This window comes from Pteronotus mesoamericanus, unplaced genomic scaffold, assembly GCF_021234165.1.
Source record: "Pteronotus mesoamericanus isolate MK-2021 breed Mesoamerican mustached bat unplaced genomic scaffold, CSHL_Meso_final contig_42, whole genome shotgun sequence".
Lineage (NCBI taxonomy): Eukaryota > Metazoa > Chordata > Mammalia > Chiroptera > Mormoopidae > Pteronotus > Pteronotus mesoamericanus.
Window position 1 is genome coordinate 13637785 of NW_026555157.1, and position 15779 is coordinate 13653563.

Here is a 15779-nt window from a genome sequence, read left to right on the forward strand (position 1 = left end):
ATGAGGAGAGAAGAGGAAATAAATTTAAATTGCAAATAAAGGAATTTGTTACATGGAAAGATCTTATTGGCAGTGAAGGTTTTATAAACCCTGGGAAAGATTCCTGAGGAGATTTTAAAATTCCCTATCTGAATATATTTAAGAGAAGAGCTGATACCTATCAGCTCAGGGTGGTTGAGGTGGAGATCTGCCTGGAATTCGCTTCCCGCTGAATTCTGCAAGTTCAGATTAATTCTGACAGTGTTCAAGATGTCAAAAACAATAAATGTTGTGCAATGGCAAGAAATGTGGCCCCATGAAAGGAAGAAAGGAAGACGGAAAGAAAGGAAGGAAGGAAAAAAGAGAGTGAGAGAAAGAGAGAGAGAAAGAAAGAGAAAGAAAGAGAGAAATAAAGAGAGAAAGAGAGAGAGAAAGAAAGAAAGAGAGAGAGAGAAAGAGAGAGAAAGAGAGAGAAAGAGAGAGAGAAAGAAAGGAAGGAAAGACTTGCCCAAAGTAATCATTTCCTTGGAAAATCAATTGTCATGTGCTAGTTGGTTGTAAGTGGAATGTACAATTATAATACATTCTGGTTTTTATTTTCTTTTTAGCCTGGTTTCCAGTGGAAAGAGGTTTATGAAATCTCTCTGGCAGGCTATGCTCTGATTAATACTTCTTTTTTTCTTCTTCTTCTTCTTTAAGCTGGTTACAGCTGAATCTCTTAGATGAATTTAGACTTTAGTAGCAATACATGTTCCCTCAGAGGGAATGACTGTGAAAGTAGAAATCTCTCCCCCACCCCATTCTAAAGGAAAACTTTTTCCCTCCTAATTTAAATAGGCAGAATGATTCCACCACTACCATCACCCTCTCCTTCCTTACCCTCACACAGATTTCCAGCAAGTTCTCTGCAACTTGCAGAATTTCCCCTTATTTCCCGCACACAAACAACACTTGCTGGAAAGTGTTTATACCAATCACTTTTGCAATTTATACCAAAATTCTCTAATTTGCTGTACTTCTCTGTTTATACAGCTGTGCATCTCTTTGCCCATTGTGTTCACCACTTTTGTTGTCTGGTTTTTACTGTGAGCTCCTGGAGGCAAGGAATGGAGTCTGTTTAACTGGCTAGACACAGTACTGCACATGTACATGAGGGCAGGCACCACATGACCGTTCTTGACAGCGATGGTTTTTAGATGACTGGGTGCTAAAAAAACAAAGCAAAACAAAACAAAACAAAAAACAACCCTCTGTGGATTAAACAAGCTGGAAAGAAGATTTAGTTCATAGAGTCTGTGTCATCCCACATCCCATGGTCCTCCTATATGCTGCACGCCTAAGGCCGACTGGGTGTCAGGGACCATCAGGAAGTGAGCAGTGTGGGCAAGGATCCAATCAACAACTGGAAAATCTAAAAAACCAGGTCCTGAAATGCAGAGAAAGCAAGGCTGCTCTTCTTTTGGAGCTTGTCCTCCACCATGACCCTCCTTTCACTCTTATGAAAGTCCAATCCTGCTGGGGTTCTCAGCTCAGAACATCATCTGCCAGTCCCACTGCCGCAGGAGGTTTTTATATTTCAGACACTCTGTGAAAGACTATTAAGTTCACCATATCTTGGTTTTCTTATTTCTTTATGTTTATAGCCCAGAAGGAACAAAATCATTTTCATCAGAATGAATATTTCTTCCTTCCCACCAGTTCCCACACATGCCCCCTCAGGCCTTCCTTTACACCCGTCTTCCTCACTGACCCAAGAGGTCAGAGACAAGTTAATCCACATTTCTTAGCTGGATTAAAATTTTTCAATGCCTGTTCATCCTTAAGTCTTCAAAGTTACATCAAAGGACAGAGTGATTAATGAAAGCCCTTTCCTCAGGGAAAGCACAGGAAATAACATTCCATTTAATTCAAGACATTAATTATGAGCCACTCACTGTGTGCTGAGGAGACAGAGAAGCAAAACATAGACTGTATCCTCAAACTCTGTGTGTGTGTGTGTGTGTGTGTGTGTGTGTGTGGGCGCGCGCGCGCATGCGCGATTAAAGTTTTATTAAACTATTAAATATAAAAAAATTACTTTATTGTAGAATTGTGGTGAGGATTAATATACTTAATGCAAAGCCCACCTTATAAGACACTGCCAGTAACTAATAGCTACTACTATGTTATGACTTAATTTAGAACAATATGTTTTTTGAGAGGGCTTTCTCTGGAAACCAGATTTGACCTTGAATTAAGGGCAATGTAGTTTGTCTTGAATAAAAAGAAAACCATGACATTCAAGTTCAGAAAAGCAATGATCTAGAACATATTTTCCCACCGAAAATGGAGCTCAGACTCTTCTTGTGTCCCAGGGGAGTCTGGTTCTCATCCTGCTCTTCCTATGAAGACTTCGAAGTGTTTTAGAACCTCAATCATATCTCAAACACACACATTTTTTTTTCCTTCCTGTTTTCTCCTACCATAGCCTGGAGCATTGCACTTCTACAAGACAAATGACTACAAAGATACACCTGATGTTTTTTAACATTTATTTCAAAGGTAAATAAAGTGATTATTTCAGGGCATCATTTTATTAATTAGCTATTACTGAATCGATATCAACCAGTCTACAGCAAGAATAAATTAACTTTTAATTGGACCTAAAATTAAGTCAAATTTTACTCACTCAAGACATTTCTTTTAAAGTTACTCAAAACAAAGTGCTTCACAAGTTATCTTAGATGAGGTATAATGTTTAATTATTTAATTATGCATTTAATTGTATGGCTGAATATATGAATAGATTATAATATAAATGACAAGACAATTGAACAAGGATATCATAATATACTTACCTAAACAAAGGAATCCACTGATTCTGCACTTTTTAGTTCAATTTAAACATAGCTCTTAATGCCAAATATCTAGAAAACTGAAAGGAGACTTCATTTTAGATACTCCTTGAGTTTATACCTACATTTATACCTACAAAAACATGGTCTTAGTTTTTTTCCTGAACTGTTATTTAGAAGACCTTTGGCCACACCTGGAATCACCATTAGATCCTCAGTATTTTATCCTGTCTGAAGTTTCATCAAATGGTTTCATTTGAAAAAGGTTATTATTTCACCTTCTATATTTTCTCAGCATGGATGAGGGGCTTTTGGAAAGTATTTGATGTATTTCTATCTATTGCAGAAGTATCAGAAAACTGCACCTGAAATAAAAATCTCAGAGGCTATTTCCTGTCAAATATTGCCATTTAAGTTGTATTTAAGGGCCTAATTTTAGATTCAAACCAGTGAAGCTGTTGCTCTCCAGTTCTCTGACCTAAAAATACTGTTTTTCAAATTTACTCACATATTGAAGTGTTGATTAATTTCTCACTCCAACCTTTCTTATTCTAAAATAACAAAATCCAAAGATTTCTGATATATTTTAGATATTCAGATCTTTCAGTCCTTTTATTACTAGATCTTAGCTTTGCACTTTGTGACCATTGAATGCTGTCACGAAACCATAACATGGGTTTTATAAATAAAGGAAAATTAATGTTTATCTAAACATAATGTATCCAAAAGAAGACCAGTGATCCAGCAGTCCAGCCCTCCAGTGGTGGCTTAGTACAGCCTTAGATTTTGTTTCCTTTATTCTGATTTGTCAGAATTTAGTTGTTGGTTTAGAATTGATCCTGTTTTTATAGTATTCTCAATACTAGAGTTTTATCTGAGACTCTGCAACCTTAGGTTTTTATAAAAATCAGCTGAAGGATTAAGGAGTTCCTTCAGATGGGTGGAAAAAGGGAATTGGGTTCTCCCACCCCTTCCAGCGGCTCTCCAAACATTATTAAGCTGCAATGAAATGAAATCAGATGTACTACTCCACAGGACAATAAAAATCATTTCCAGGAACCTCAAGGTGCCTCACCCAATTGTCTTTTTCTAAGTCCTGGCATTTCTAAACAACCCAGATGCACAGTTCCCATAGAAATCTTGTTCCCAATTTAATAGCATTGTTTATCAACAAGTATTAGTTGTGCTCCAGACAATGTCCATGAATCACTAAAGTAAATTATAGCATCCCTTGAAAAACCTGAAGTTAAGCTCTGGGATAATGTCAGTGGGGTTAAGAATAGACGGTTCCTTTGTTTTACAACTTGTATGAAAGAATGGAGTCTATCTTTCCATTGCCTTAACTCATTTGTGCATGGTTATAAAAATTAAATGAGACTATACAGATAACACACTTAGCAAGAAGACTAATCCAAAGAACATGTTTAATAAACATGTATTTCCTTTCCCTTCAAGAATCATAAGAATGTGGGCAGCCCACTTTGCAGTGGAAATTCAAAAGTAGGGATAGATTATGTTGAAATACACATCATTTATATATATCTATATATGTAGATATATAGATATATATAATGAACATTACATAATTTCTGAAATAGCATGGTATTTCTATAGATAGCAACTCAGATTTTTCTCATGGATTTTATAAAAATAGATTTCATTACTGTAGAATCTTATGATCATACCAGACCATTGAAGCCTAACCACTAAAGTTCCTATATTTCAGAGTAAATGGCACTAAGAGGAAGGTTTATTCTTGCTTTTCTTTTATCGAGATATAATTGACATATAAATTTATATTAGTTTTAGGTATATAACATAATGAATCAATATTTATACATGTTATATGTATACAAAATCATCACCACAATAAGTAGTTAATATACACAATCAAACATAGTTAAATTTTTTCTTGTGATGAGAACTTTTAAGACCTCTCTCAGCAATTTTCAAACACATAATACAGAATTATTAAGTATAGTCAACATGCCATGTATTACAAAGAGGAAAAGCTTTAAATCCTGTCCACCCAACAGGGTAATTAAAACAGCTCCTTATTTTAGAGCTAGCCTCAAAAAAATTAAACCCTGTTTTCATCACTTTCAGTACTGAAAGGGGAGTCTAGTTTCTTATCCAGTAAATAAATCACATGTTCACCAGGAATAAAAATATTGGTGGGAGGTGCAGAGTCTTCATTTCAAAGCAAGAAGCCTGTTGAGTGGTCATATAGTTTTAAAAGTGTCTGATTTGACAGAGGAGCTCTCATCACACTCCTGAAATAATTTCATGGTGTTGTGATTTTGTTTGTGGGTTTTTCTTTTTTCAAAATTGAAGCATTGTACTTAATTGTAATCAGAACCATCGAAGCTTTTAAAAATGTCCATATAATTCACAATTTCTGTGCTTTTAAGTGATGTCAAATGCTGTTTTTTCTGCACTACTGAGTTCTGTGTTTCAGAAGTACAAAAAGTATTTGCAAGACATCTAGCAAATATTTACAAAACACCTATCATGTGCCAATCCTAGTCCTGGTCACAGGGGATGTTACAGGAAACAAAACAAGTTTCCTGCTCTCAAAGAGCAGGGGGTGGAGAGAGGAAGAGTTGGTTGAGGCACATGGTAAGTGAATAAAATGTATCATTAAGTAAGGAAGATATAACTATCCCAGTGGAATTAAAGAGAATTATAGATACATGAGTATAAATGGTTGAGTTTAGATTGGATGGTCAAGGAAAACCTCTCTGAGGAAGTGACAGTCAAGTTGAGACCTAAATGGCGAAGGGCCCAGCGGTGTTCTGGAGGAAGAGAATTCCAGGTAGGGGAACAGCAAAGGCCTGAAAGGGGGACCAGCATGATGGTTTTCATAAGTAGAAGGCCCATGTGGCTAGAGAATGGAGGGCAAGGGAGAAAGGGAGCAAATTTGTAGGTAAAGTAGGAAATGTATGAGGCATGGGACTGCCCCTCCAAAAAAATTTTAGGTTTGTTCTTAGTGCTATGGGGACCTATTGGACACAGGGGTGGGAGCCTTAAGCAGGAGAATGGCATGATCTGATTTACTTTTTGGAAGTTTACCACATTGGCTGGTGGAGAGTGGAACAAGAGTATATGCATTTTTTATGCGATTGAAACCACTGAAGAATTTTAAGTGAGAAACCTGACTCATTTATTGTTGTTTTTAATATCTCTCTGACTATGGTGTAGAGACCAAACTCTGGTAAAAAGTGGTATATAGAAGCAACCAGAGTGGAAGAAACTTTAGTGAATTTGGAAAGAGATGTGAATTGGAAAATGGAGCTCAGATGGTATCCTTTGATTATAAGAAAGTAGTTAATACTTACTGAGAAACTATTATGCTTATTTTTTATATACAATTGCATTTAATTATCACTACACCCATTGAAATAGGTATTTTGCCCTATTTTCTTTATATGAAAACTGAAACTCAGAAATATAAATCAAATTTGGAAATATCCAGCTAAAGTAAGTGGCAACTCCAGGATTCAGAGCCTGGTCTATGTGACCTTCAAGTCCCAGCTTTTTTTTGCTCTACTGTTGTGTGCCAAGTTCAGCATTAGCAAATAAAATATCTTTACAATTTTGTCCTAAATAATCAAATAATATTCTGTATTATAAAATACATCATTTATTTAACTGTATTGATTGACATTTCTATTGTTTCTATATTTTTTGCTCCCAGAATTAGACTATAATAAACATTTTAAATTTTACCTCATTGCTGATTACTTCCTAACCTAAATTCCTAGATTCCTAGCAAAGTCAAAGAATATGATATTTTAAAATTTCTGCATATACAGTATCAAATTATTTTCTAAAAGTTTGTGCCGTTTATATTCTCACTCAACCCAAACCAACATTAAATATTATCTTTGTCCTTGCCAATTTGATAACCAAAATTGTAACCCCATTGCTTAATTCAGGTTTTCTTTACTTACTAATGAGATTTAACTTTTTTACATGTTCATTAGACATTTTATTTTTCTTTTGTGAATGTTATGTTCATTTAGTTTTCCTATACAGCACTAGTAATTTGTTCTTGGTGTTTGTAAGATCCTTTTATATAGGAAGGATACTAAGACTGTTATGTCAGTTTTGGCAAATAACCTTCCAGAGTATCTTTTACATTCAATTTTTAAAATTTTTATTGTGAAAATATCATACATAAAAGAAGGTATGCTCCAGTTTTCTGGCTTAACAACCCACATCAATATTTAGTGCCTTAAAACAACAAGCATCTCATTTGATCTCACAGTTGTATAGGTCTTGGCTGGAGTTTTCCCTGCTCTCATGGATTACTCACTTGGCAGACCGGTTGATTTAAAGAGCCCCATACAGCTTTACTCATGTTTAGCGCCCTGGCAGGGACAGAAAGAAGGCCAGCTCTGCTGGCATTGCCACCTGGCACACCACACGTGGATGTTCCTGCACAGTGGTCTCAGGGGATTCAGACTTCTTACTTGGAGGCTCAGGGCCCCAAAGGACAGCATTCCAGTGCATAAGGAAGCACTTTTGTGGTCTTTTATGACTCAGCATCAGAAGCGACATAGTGCCCCCTCTACTGTGCACTGTAGGTAAAAGCAGTCACAAGGCCTCCCAGACTCAGTGGGAGAAAACACAAAAGAGGGTCAAAGAATCTGTGGCCATGTTTTAAAATCTCCAGATGGTATAATTTTTTAAAAAAAATAAAGCAAATTCTCCTTCACCTTTTAATTTCCTTTATAATATTTTTATATGCAACTGGTTCTAATGTTTTTATATAAATAAATGTATCTCTTTTTTTCCCTCCACTTTCTTCCATTGCTTTGTAGTTAGTTTTTAAAAATGATTTTCAAAGCGTCAGTCTAGAAAAATCAAGGACATTATCAATTAATATATTTGGAGATAAGACTTTATGGCCTTTAGATATTTTAAGTACTGTATACTGTGGTTTCATTCATTTAATTTGATTTTGAATCTTTTCACCCTCAAATTTTCATCAGTGACACATTTGAAAAATCTCTAAAAATTCAGATTGAACCATACATTTAATTATGCATTTGTTCTGCAAAGGAAAACAAGAAATCTAACTCAATAGTTCTTGCCTAGTACTTTGCCACATTCTGGCTCATTCTTTGAACATACACTGTAATATAACAAGCTGCATATTGCCTGTATTGCTAATAGTTCCCTTCAGGTCTTGCAATGGTACTTGAAAAACGAATAATTTGATTCATTTCATAAGTTGTGTTTGTAGCACTCACTCTTACAATGTTTTGAATGGAAAAGTAAAAAAAAGAAATTTGTCATCACATAACAGCCATAAAAAGTCTTTTAATTAGTAATTATTTTAAAGGACATTCTCCTGGCTCATAAAGAGGAAAGAATCCCTTTTAAACATATGTGGTAAACACTCAATAAATGCTGGATGTTGATGCTCATCTCATGTTCCAAAAATGGTAATTGAAGTTTTTTAGTTATTTTCTCTGCTTCCAATATTGCATTTAAGAAACTGCTGTCTTCCACTATCGTGGTGTGAAACTGAGAAAGCTGTGCAGAGAGAAGTATATTGAATAAGATGTGTGACACACACCTAATAGTGATCCTCAGCATTTCCATTTATTATGTGTATCTTTCTCCTGTTTTATTTTCATCATATCCAAAGAAAAATAAATTTTGGAAGAAGACATTGGGAAAAAACCTTGTCATCTAAAGCAATTAATCATCATGAGGGCAGGAGCTGTATCTATTTTTTTTTTCCCCAACATTTCATCTCCTACACTAACCATTGTGCCTTGTACCTAGTATTCCTTAAGGAATTTTTATTGAAAAATTATTTGGGGAGAGGTGCCAACGTATTTTTCAGCCTATTTCTGCCATCCAGTCTGAATCTAGAGTTTTTTTTTTTTTCATGGATATAGCTATGTTCATGGAGTATCTCCTTCATATCTGTCTCTGTTACCTGTCAGTCATACCTTAAGTGAAATGGACTGGAAAAATCAAGCCCTTGAGTTAATTTACTGTCATTGAACTTTATTACTGGAGATAATTTGAGAGCCCATGGCTTTCCAGAGACAAAAGGTCCTCAAATCACCCTAGGGCTAACCCAAACTTTATGTCTAAGTATGCACAAGTTGAGCCAAAGTTCAGAGTGCTGCTGTTTCTACCCTTTGGGCCTGTGCACACGTTGTGAGGGCTCCCTGTGGAAGGCCACGTACCAGAGCCTGGGCCTCGTGTTCTGGGGGCACTGATGTTTTATAGACATTTAGCAACTAGAAGACACTCAAATATTTCTTTATTTTGTGTTGAATACTGAATACAGATAACCTCTTAGAACTATAATTTCCAGTAAGGTAGTCACTAGCCACAAGGGGGTATTTAAAATCAAGTTAATTAAAATTAAATAAAACTATAAATTCAGTCCCAGATTTGTACTAGCCACGTTCCACGTTCTCAGTAGCCACACATGGCTAGTGGCTGCCGTGGGGAGCAGTGCAAGTGCAGAGCATTTTCACCGTCACAGGAAATTTTATCGACTAGTGCTGTTCTAGAATATACCACTGATATGACATGGTAGAAATTCTAAATTGGAGCTCCAATTCTGCAATTATTCCCTAATCAGTCAAGCTTAGCTTTCAAATCTTTTCGTTTATCTAAATGTCTGAAGTTGTTCCTAGTTAATCTTTTTTGAAAAACAAATGGCGATAATAGTTCCTAAACAAGTCTCTATGAAATGTAACAAAATAAAATAAAGTATCTATTATTGAAAACACAGAGTTAAATTTCTGAAACTCAGAGTCCCATATGGTTTGTAAAAAGTCTAAATTATAGATGATTCATAAAGTATCTTCAACTAAATTACATGAAAAGCTCAAACAAAAACCTAAAAGTATTGCCAAAGTAAAGCCCTATCAGACCTGATTTGATAAATAACTAAGAGTAATTTCTAGCTCAAACACTGTTCTACACAAATTGATGAAAAATGTGTTGCTGGAAGATTTCATTTTTCTAAAATAAACCTAACTTTTCTCCCTGAGGTATAACTTCCTCATGTATTTGATGTATCTATAGTAAATGCTCAAATCCATTCTGAGTTATCTCAAATCTGTACTGATGACAATTATTTTAGTGAGAATTTAGCCTATGAAATAACCATGATGGGCAATAAAGATACACAATAAATTGTTTATTTGAACAGACACTATATATAGTATATGTGTAAAAATAAATTAAGTGCACATTTGTATATATAGAACACATGCACCAAAAAAAAAAAGTTCTCTCTCCTAATCAGCATACAAAGATCCCTAATATCTCCTAAATGTGCATTTAAATGTTGGCAAATAATAGCATTTTTTACTGGAGTGTGTATTTATTCATTTCTATTAGGTAATTTCTCCTGTGATCCAAAAACAATACACTTTGACAATTCAGCTTCTTATTGTCTTTCCGATTGAGTAAAAGCAGCTACTTTTCAAACTTTTTTCACCTCATGGCACACATAAACTAATTACTAAAATTCTGCGGCACACCAAAACATATAGTTTTGGCCAACCTGGCCAAAAAACATAGGTATAATTTTGATTAATTCACACCAGCCAGTTATTGTTGTGTTGGCTGTTGTCATTTTTTTATTTGACAATCTAAGCAAAAAGTGGTCAGGGCCCCTGACTAAATAGTCAGGCATTGCGTGTATTAAAAATTCTTGTAGCTCACTGGTTGAAGATCGTGAGTAAAATTATCCTTTTTTTTTTTTTTTTTTTTTTTTTTTTTGATGGGGGGGGACTTCAGTTGCTGTTCTGGACGTGGAGCAGCATCTGGTGAAGAGACAGAAACCAGTCCCAGGCGTGCCGCAGGAAGGCACAAGCAAGGACGCTGGTCCTGATTCCACAAGCAGCCACGTCTAAATGTAAGTGTGAGAAGCGAGGGAGGGTTGCACAGCAGCCTGGCTGGCTGGTCCACAGGAGGAGGCAGCTACGGAAGGCACTGGGGGAAGCCCTGGGGCCGTTGGCAGACACTGGGTATCCAGCCTGACTGCATGTCCTATCTCCTATCCCCATCTCCACCACTGCAAAAGCCTTCAGACCATTGCTACTAATGCCAGCTTTTTAAATCCCCGACAGTAAAATACATGTGCAGAGTGTGATTCTAGCTGGTTTTTTAAGTCCAGGCATGTTGAATAGAGTCTTAAAATAATCATTTCCATAGACCCTGACTAGGTTATCCAAGTGTTCACCAGATGCTAGCAGCTAGATTTTGCAGAGGAAAATTGCTAACTTAAGCTGCTTTTCATGATTCAGCAGAGGGTTTTAAGCAATAAAAGATCTGGAGATTTGTAAAATAAATAATTCGAGTGCAAATGGGAAAATTAAAATAATCTTATCATCTCCCAGTCATATTTATATGTGCTTTTCTACCATTATCAAATTTCTCTTAATTGGGCCAATTTTTTTTTCTGGCTGATATTTTATAGTTCTAAGTTATGAGTTGTAATGAAGAAATGATTCCTTTCAGATGACTGCAGTGGCATGTACTAAATTTTCCTAAAGACAATCTAGGAAATATGAAACAGAACATGATATATATAACAAATATGGCTTTATTCACATATGTTATTGAATATATTCACAGTGAAAAACAATAACAGTATACCGGAATCTCTCTTATCCATTAATTGATCTCTCAGTAGAAGCAATTAAAATATGAAGTACATCATTAACTTTTTTACTTTGATGGAAAAAAAATACTATCCATTTCTGACAAGTAGACATTATCTCATAGTGTCCACAGCCATCTTATACTTATTACTATTGCCTGGTTTTAAGTGTGACTTTTGGACACACAAGTAAATATTTCCTAATATTTAATAGTACAATGACTTTTTACAGTCTATTTAATTTTATTCAGTAATTTAAAGAATGAACAGTTAAGATTCCTCAGATTTTCGTGTTCTTGCTGGAGGTGCCTTTCAACAAAACAGAAAAGCACAGCATGAAGCCCTGCAGTTAGTGCCACATGACCACATCCGGTCTAGAATGAGTCAATTCTGAGGTCCTGGAGAAATTCAAATATGTTAATAACTCTCTTAAGGTATCATATTCTTACTACAGGTACCCCTAATTATTTTGTCTGGATTTCATCAAGGCCAGATGTTAATCAAATAAAATATTTATAATGCAAAACCATGGTATAAAAAATATATATGCTCATTTAAGCAACAGGTTATAGGACTCAAGCCTATCACATATTTTGGAGAAGCTGATGAAGGAGTCAGGACTCTGGTGACAGTCATAATGTCAGGGAAAGGCTCTGAACCCAATCCAGATTGTGGCAACCAATGACAGGTTCAGCTTCTGGATTTTTTTGTAACAAAATCTTGCTGCCAAGGGCATTGATGGCCTCACTCAGTAAAAAATTACAATAATAATGTTAAACTAAGTCATAAAAATGCAGAAGGTGGTTATTATAGGGCAGAGGAGAGAAATTGCTTGTAAAGTTATGGTGAAAATATCAAAAATACATTTATTAGACTTTTTAAAAATTAAGCCTTGATTTTAAATTGGGGTGTAAAAGCAATAAAATATAAAATTTACTCAATAAAATATTTCATTCAATGGTCAACAGCAATGAAAATAAAAATTATGTTTATTCAACATGGTCATCAACTCTCAGTGAAAATAAACCTGGCTCATGCTTAATTTCACATAGTATAAAACTATAAATATTTTATGTGATTTTTAAGTTCTGTGAAGAAATTCATTTGCAACAAATATAGGAAAAAGCTCAAGAAATTTAAATATGAAAAACATGATAGGGTTACAGTTAGGAAAAATGGAAATAGGTCATGATAACTCATCCTCTGTGTGCCCTCCAAAAACGAAAGGATGTGACTTTTTAAATTATTTTTGAATAATCTAGAATTTCCTTTCTGATTATCTTTTTACTTCCTGAAAATATGGATCCCTGAATCATATAACATGTACATTTTAGTAAGCATATCCTATATTTTCCTCAAATTAAATAAATATATCTCAAAGTGACAAACTCCTTTTGCTCATTAAAATATCTAATGTGCCTTATACACAGTAAGCAAAAATATAGATTGAAATAAATTATTCTCACTTTCTGTTTGGAGATTAATGTATCACTTGGATTCATACTGGAGAGGTGGTGTCTCACACATGGGAATTAATGAGCTACATCTGTAACCAAAAATAATCCATGGAAAACCTGCTGAATTGATCCATATCTATTTTATTAATCAAACCCACTACAGAAGGGCTTTCTTGTGGTTGTACCATATTTTGGAGATAAATAGAGTGGGGAAACCACAGTCCAATTTAGAAGTTGTTTGAAACTTTGAAGAATGTGGGGTTTTATATTATATGACAGCAATGAAGTCCAATCCTTGGTAGTTGTAGTTTTTATATATAGGCATTTAACTATCCTGTATGTATAATTTTACTGCAGAACATTATGACAGTAGCCAGGAAGACCCTAACTATTCAATATGGAATTTACTTCTTACTGCCCCTCTCTTCCTTCCTCATTTTTTTAATAAAAAGGGTTTGGGGTTTGGGAGGGGGGTTGGGGGGTGTTTTTGTTTGTTTTTTTGTTTTTTTAAGCCAGCTTGGTATGAATAGCCTTTAGTTGAAGCAGATGGCCGAAAGTCAGAAGCCTCAGATTCTATCCTTGATTCTCCTACCAACTTGGAATATGGCCTGGGGCAAGTCATGAGAGTAAATATACAAAAATAAAGGGTAATAATGCCTTACATGTGTATGGTGCTTTATGGCCTAAAAGAGTACTTTCACATAATATCTTATTTAACCTTTCCCACAGTCTCCTATAAGGAGCACTGAAGTTGTTAACAAGCTCCATTATACAGAGTAGGAATTTGAGACCCAGAGAAACTAAATCATTTGTTCATAGCCACATCAATATGAAATGACAGAGCCAGGAACAAATACTGTGATTCCAAGTTAGTCTTCGTCATTTGCTCTCTGCACCACACTGCTGCCCTCTGGTGCCTTCGCAATAGAAATGACTAGAGCTGTGCTGTCCAATATGGTAGCTGTGAGCCACATGTGGTAATGGAGTCCTTGAAATGTGTCTAGTATGCTGAGAGGTACTGTGCATATAAAATCCATGCAGGATTTCTAAGACTTTGAATGAAAAAGATGTAAAATATCTCATTAATTCTTCGTATGCTCTTTGCACATTAAAATATTACTTTAGGCATCTTGAGTTAAATAAAATGTATTATTAAAATTAATCCCACCTGTTTCTTTTAACTTTTTAAATGTGGCTACTGGAAAATATGAAGTCACATATGTGGCTTACACTGATTCTGTTGGACAGTGCTGGACTGGAGGAGTCCATTGTTCAGAGCCCACAGTACAGATTTCACAGCCCAGGACGTGCTTATGCACCTGTCTTGATGTGTCTGAGACAAATTTCCAAAGACTCTGTCAAACATAGAGCAGAGTACATCAGCAGCAATAATTTGGTCATTCTCACACGTCTTCCACATCCAGAGGAAATCTCAGACTTCATTTGTCAATGCCTTAAATTGCTCACTCACTGAAAGGGTTCATGTTATACTTGTTGAATGCTTGAAAGGCTTACAGTAAAAGCACGATGGAAAGAACTATAAATTATATTTATGGCTCTGTAGCACACTTTATTTTAAAATATGTTCCCATTAAACATTATGAATGAATGAGACATTAGACTATTAGGTAATATAGGCAATTTAAAATAACAATTATGTATAACTTTATTATAAAATATAGCATATTTTATTTCCCCCACCCACTCTTTAAGATACTTTATGTGTAATTCCTAAAGAAGTACTTTATTCTTTTTATGGAAAATCTAAGTGAAAATCCTCAGAAAAAAATGTGTTTTTTTTTAAGTAGAAAAAAATAGTAACAAATAGCCCAAATCACTGAAATCTAGTATCTATTTAGCATTTACTACTGGGGCCTAAACACTATGCTAAGAAGTAGACCATTATCTCATTGAAGGCCTTAGCAACAGGGAGCAGAATGGAAACTTTTAACCATTATTGCCCCTTACGTCAGTGCTATTTGAAATCACAATGCAACCTATCAAAACAGTAATAGAATATTTGGAATTGTTTCATTTTATTCATTTGAACTCCACAACTGTTCACCTAGCAAATACAGTGGACCAGGGACAGTTCAAGACACTGAAGGAATATTAGACAATAAGAACAGTGCTCTGCCCTAGAAGAGTGCATAAATCAGTAGGCTTGTACATATGGTTTTGAACAATGCACACTTACAAACAAGACTGTATGAAGGAGGAGTCACTCTTCACTTTCTAAAAAGGCTTCTTTATGTTGCAATAGAATTCTTATAGCATCATTGCCCAGTATGGGAAAACTTACCTATTGTTTATAAAGCCAAGGTCTCATTAAATACATATATATTTATGTAGTATGAATTTCAAAGGGTTGCTTTTCTCTATATAGTATACCCACTTGGAGGAAAGTGGGCTGAAATTACCTTAAATCTTTTCTGCAAAAATAAGGGATGAAAACCAACAAACAAAAAGGGGACGTAAATCAAAATGGCACTGAAAATCACAAAATAGTGATTACACTAGTGATTACAAAGAGTTTTGTAAATAGTTGTACATTAATGTTATCTTTGAAGATAGACATTAAATTTGTGCTTATAAGCTAATATTAACTTTTGAAAGAAGACTTTGCAATATATATAATTTGTTGCCAATTTATTAATGTTCATGTTTACCTAGAATAAAATAAAAAGAAGAATATTAACAATAGCCAGCTTTGGTTGGCAGAATTTTAGATATTTCTATGTCATTATTTACACTTTTCTGTAATAATTCCAGAATAACCATGCATTGCTTTTATAATAAGTAAATAGAAAATTATTCTAATAAACTCTAAAATCTTTTGCAAATGAGAAAGGCAAAAAT

At 34.9% G+C, this 15779-nt stretch overlaps 1 protein-coding gene across 2 annotated transcripts in view; it reads left to right on the forward strand.

Annotated features, from left to right (window-relative positions):
- The window catches only part of COL8A1 (collagen type VIII alpha 1 chain), a 160353-nt gene that overhangs the window by 91810 nt on the left and 52764 nt on the right, over positions 1-15779 (forward strand). For both annotated transcript variants that reach the window (XM_054577356.1, XM_054577357.1), the window contains exon 2: positions 10599-10716. The gene's annotated coding sequence lies outside the window, so the exon portion shown is untranslated. The remainder of the gene's footprint in view (positions 1-10598; positions 10717-15779) is intronic.